General features: G+C 41.3%; 1 pseudogene; it reads right to left on the bottom strand.

Annotated features, from left to right (window-relative positions):
- Positions 1–1,990: 1,990 nt before the first annotated feature.
- LOC126102224 (5S ribosomal RNA) lies at positions 1,991–2,108 on the bottom strand (annotated as a pseudogene).
- Positions 2,109–5,423: the final 3,315 nt, after the last annotated feature.

Raw genomic sequence — 5,423 nt, 5'->3', positions numbered from 1 at the left:
AATTATCAGTGTTCTCCCGTAACGCCACTACTCAAATACTACGATTCTCTTCCTTTCCCATCGTCCCTTAAAACGTTCCACATGTACATTCTTAAAAATTCAGTCTTTAAATTAAGGCCTACGTTCAATACTGGTAGTTCTCTCTTGCCCAGGAAAGCCCTTTTTGCCTGTGCTAGCTGCTTCTTGTATCTTCCTCGTTTTGCTTCCGAGGTAGCAGAATTCCTTCATTGTCTGCATTATCGCCTCCAATTTTGTAGTTAAATTTATCGTTTATCTCATTTCTGCTACTGGTCATCATTTTCCTCTTTGTTCGGTTTACTTTTTTTCATTAGACTGTTCATTCCATTCCACACGTCCTACAATTTTTTCTCCTATTCACTGAAGATAACAATGTCATCGATGAACCTTACGAGCGGCTTTCTATTCGTAATGCAACACTTTTTTTTCTCGGCCAATTTCTATTAGGAAAAAATGCGAAATTCGTTGTAGTCCGTGTCCTCCAAGGACGTGGTTCCCAACCTTTCTGGCACCATTCCACCCGAGTGCAATCAAATAAAAATACTAGCTTGTAACACATTCGGATGCTACACATGAATTGCCTCCGTCGGGTTAAATAATGACTGTGATAATAAGAAGGGTAAAGGGCCATGTAAAGTTAAAATAAAAATTTGCCAAATCGTGAAAGATGCGGATTCCGTACTACTGGATAAACGGTACGAGAGAGAGAGAGAGAGAGAGAGAGAGAGAGAGAGAGAGAGAGAGAGATGGGGGTGGGGAGGGGAGAAACAGGGGCAAAACATTTTACTTATTTAGGTTCGTAAATGTCTTATTTATTTAAGTTGGTAAATGTTTGGTACATTGCATATCCGGTAAAAACGTCATTACTTGTGACATACAGAAAGTATATTTTTTACCCCCAAATGCGCGAATAAAGAGATATGTAATACAAGTTTTGGAGAATTGTGCCACGTCAGTGGATAGCAAGTCACAGGGAGGTAGCATTAGCATTTGTGGACAATTCTCGTCCACTCCAGGGCACAAGCCGCTAAGGTCACCGCGCGCGCAGCTGTCTTCGTGTTGGTCCCCTAGCGGGGAAAACCGCCGGCCCTGGTTGTGTACAAAGTGCCGCGAGCGCGCCCAGCCTTCTCGGCCGGTACTGACCACTCCGCTAATGAAGCGGCCACGTGACTTCGGTATTGAGTCCCACACGCTAATGGCGGCCTGTTAATTGACGCTACACTACCTGGTACTCACTCCTCTGCCAAAGGTCAGCTGTGGCTACGGCTGCGGCAAAGTGCCATTGCATTACCTCTTTCCCCAAGTGTTCCGTGTAACAATCACCGTTCAGAGGCAGCAGTAATGCACCTAATCCCAGTCCTATCCACAATAGTCACGTCTGTCGCAGGCGGTATGTACAATCTACAGACACCCAGGCGGGACCAGTGGTAACTTCCCGGTGTAAATGGCATTTTAGAGCAGTTTTCGAAGTTTATAATGCAGAATTTGAGATTTATTATTTATTAATTGCAAAAGTTGTGCTGTACAGTTTATTAGTTAACGAATACATGAGATTCAAAAAACAACAGAATGTTCGTGAATTAGAAAACAAACATCTTCAGTCACAATAATTTTTATTTCCATAGACGGTGTATTCGAGCCATGGGGGCTCGTCTTCAGGTGCTTGATCAGCTCACATCATTTTTAGAATTTAGGTTACTACTGGTCCTTCTAAGAATACGTAGCTGTATCAAAAGGTGGCACATGGTGACTACAGCTTTTACAAAACTAAGCACACTCAGTCTTCAGGCCACAAGTGCCCCATCGGGACCATCCGACCGCCGTGTCATCCTCAATGAGGATGCGGATAGGAGAGGCATGTGGTCAGCACACCGCTCTCCCGGTCGTTATGACTTTTCTGTGACAGGAGCCGCTACTATTCGGTCGGGTAGCTCGTCAGCTAGATTCACGATGGTGAGTGCACATTGAAAACTGGCAACAGCGCATGGCGGTCCGGATGGTCACCCATCCAAGTGCCGGCCACGCCCGACAGCGCTTAACTTCGGTGATCTGACGGGAACCGGTGCATCCACTGCGACAAGGCCGTTGCCACAAAACTAAGACAAAAGTGAAAAATTGCTTCCTTTCCGCGCTAATGGTTACATAGTTTTTAAGCACAGTATGAGAAGACATTTATGCACACGTACCCACTTTTCGTCTCACAGCACATTTGTACACAAAATTCGATCAAACCAAAGAATATCCAAATGTAAAGATGTTATGGTTCAAATGGCTCTAAGCACTATCTGGCTTAACATCTAAGGTGATCAGTTCCCTAGACTTAGAACTACTTAAACCTAACTATCCTAAGGACACCACACACATCCATGCCCGAGGCAGGATTCGAACCTGCGACCGTAGAACCAGCACGGTTCCCGACTGAAGCGCCTAGAACCACTCGGTCACAGCGGCTGGCCAAAGATGTTACATTACTATTTATTCACAGATGTCGTTTGTAAAACAGTCGCTTCTGTAATGTCAGATCTGGCGTTATTTTATGAAATGGTTCCAAAATATTAAATCGATGTTTCTTTAGAAAAAATAAACTATTGAAATTGATGGAACTGTTGCTGTTGAACTCTGTTTGTTCATGTCACATATTTTTAGAAATTTTGCTATTTGTAACAGTATTTCCAGTGGTTCTAGCAGATCAAGTTTTCTGGAGTTATTTTCTATGTCTAGTATAGTTAGCCTACAGTAGATGTGTGTGCTAAACATATGTACCTTAATAGACATCCACCGCAGCCTAACTGTTCTCCACACGGAAAATAATGGAAGAAACCTTTTTCTTCTAGGCCAGTTAGAAATACTGTTACACAAAGAATGATTTTCTGAAAATGTATTAAGTGAACAGAGTTCGATAGCCACAATTTTATTAATTTCAAAAGTTTATTTTTTCTTAAAGAAGCAATTATTTAATAGTTGCAACCGTTTCAGAACATAACGTCAAATCTGATATCTACAAAATAATTGTTTTACAAATTATATCTATCTGTAAATAATGACGTAACTTCTTTGTATTATTTTACAAGAACCACCACCTGTGTACGTATAGAAACCTAACATCTTTGACTTGTTTTAATTTTTTAAACATGTGCTGTGAAACAAAAAATTTGTCCCTGTGCGTAAAATTTCTACTCATATCATGCTTAAAATCTGTGTAACCGCCACTGGAAACAGTACGTGATGTTTTAGTTTTGTAAAAATTGCAGCCATAATGTGTCACCTTGTAATACACCTACGTATTCTTCACAGGATCAATGGTAAACCAACTGCCAAAAAATTATGTAGAATGAACAGGCAATTGAAGATTGGCTCCCAAGGCTCAAAATGAATCGTGTACTGAAATAAAAGTCACGATTTGTGACTGAAGGCCGCCTTTGTGAGATTCGGCTCCAGTCTCCATTTCCAAAAGTATGTTCTCATTATCCCCTGATAATAATAAGCGAATAACGTCATTTGAACATGATTTTCCCAATATTCAATAAATCAAATGGTTCAAATGGCTCTGAGCACTATGGGACTCAACATCTTACGTCATAGGTTCCCTAGAACTTAGAACTACTTAAACCTAACTAACCTAAGGACATCACACACACCCATGCCCGAGGCAGGATTCGAACCTGCGACCGTAGCAGTCCCGCGGTTCCGGACTGCAGCGCCAGAACCGCTAGACCACCGCAGCCGGCTATTCAATAAATCGATAAATTGTAAGACTACTGGTTTTTATGAAATGAAAAATGTCACAAATGTACTTTCCGTAAAATGGATCTAATTACAAAAGCGCCAATTTTTTAAAAAAAAGTCTTAATGGACAAGCACGTTTCAACGGCCGCCAGTGGGAATTTGATGCGATATATGAAAGGTGAATGTTCTCTTAAATTATATCAGCTCTCCACTGAGACAGTCGAAAATTGTGTATTTTTCGATTATAAGTGGGTCTTCACTAGAATTTTAAGACAGAAATTTTTTTTCTATTATCTTTTTGTGGGTCTGGCCCCTGTTGTTGTTGTTGTCTTCAGTCCTGAGACTGGTTTGATGCAGCTCTCCATGATACTCTATCCTGTGCAAGCTTCTTCATCTCCCAGTACCTACTGCAACCTACATCCTTCTGAATCTGCTTAGTGTATTCATCTCTTGGTCTCCCCCTACGATTTTTACCCTCCACGCTGTCCTCCAATACTAAATTGGTGATCCCTTGATGCCTCAGAACATGTCCTACCAAGCGATCCCTTCTTCTGGTCAAGTTGTGCCACAAACTTCTCTTCTCCCCAATCCTATTCAATACTTCCTCATTAGTTATGTGATCTACCCATCTAATCTTCAGCATTCTTCTGTAGCACCACATTTCCAAAGCTTCTATTCTCTTCTTGTCCAAACTATTTACTTTCACTTCCATACATGGCTACACTCCATACAAATACTTTCAGAAATGACTTCCTGACACTTAAATCTATACTCGATGTTAACAAAGTTCTCTTCTTCAGAAACGCTTTCCTTGTCATTGCCAGTCTACACTTTATATCCTATCTACTTCGACCATCATCAGTTATTTTGCTCCCCAAATAGCAAAACTTTACTACTTTAAGTGTCTCATTTCCTAATCTAATACCCTCAACATCACCCGACTTAATTCGACTACATTCCATTATTCTCGTTTTGCTTTTGTTGATGTTCATCTGATATCCTCCCTTCAAGACACCATCCATTCCGTTCTACTGCTCTTCCAAGTCCTTTGCTGTCTCTGACAATGTCATCGGCGAACCTCAAAGTTTTTATTTCTTCTCCATGGATTTTAATACCTACCCCGAATTTTTCTTTTGTTTCCTTTACTGCTTGCTCAATATACAGATTGAATAACATCGGGGAGAGGCTACAACCCTGTCTTACTCCCTTCCCAACCACTGCTTCCCTTTCATGTCCCTTGACTGTTTATAACTGCCATCTGGTTTCTATACAAATTGTAAACAGCCTTTCGCTCCCTGTATTTTACCCCTGCCACCTTTAGAATTTGAAAGAGAGTATTCTAGTCAACATTGTCAAAAGCTTTCTCTAAGTCTACAAATGCTAGAAACGTAGGTTTGCCTTTCCTTAATCTTTCTTCTAAGATAAGTCGTAAGGTCAGTATTGCCTCACGTGTTCCAGTACTTCTACGGAATCCAAACTGATCTTCCCCGAGGTCGGCTTCTACTAGTTTTTCCATTCGTCTGTAAAGAATTCGTGTTAGTATTTTGCAGCTGTGGCTCGCCCCTAAACAGGCATAAATAGCCTGTGCGTAAATACGACTCTGCTGCATCATATGACTGAGTGCTTACGCGACTGCATATATGTGAATGTCCCGCGATGTAGTGTTTTGCTTGTGGCGC

The sequence above is a fragment of the Schistocerca cancellata genome, chromosome 9 (genome assembly GCF_023864275.1).
Source record: "Schistocerca cancellata isolate TAMUIC-IGC-003103 chromosome 9, iqSchCanc2.1, whole genome shotgun sequence".
NCBI lineage: Eukaryota > Metazoa > Arthropoda > Insecta > Orthoptera > Acrididae > Schistocerca > Schistocerca cancellata.
This window is presented reverse-complemented; position numbering and strand designations above follow the sequence as displayed.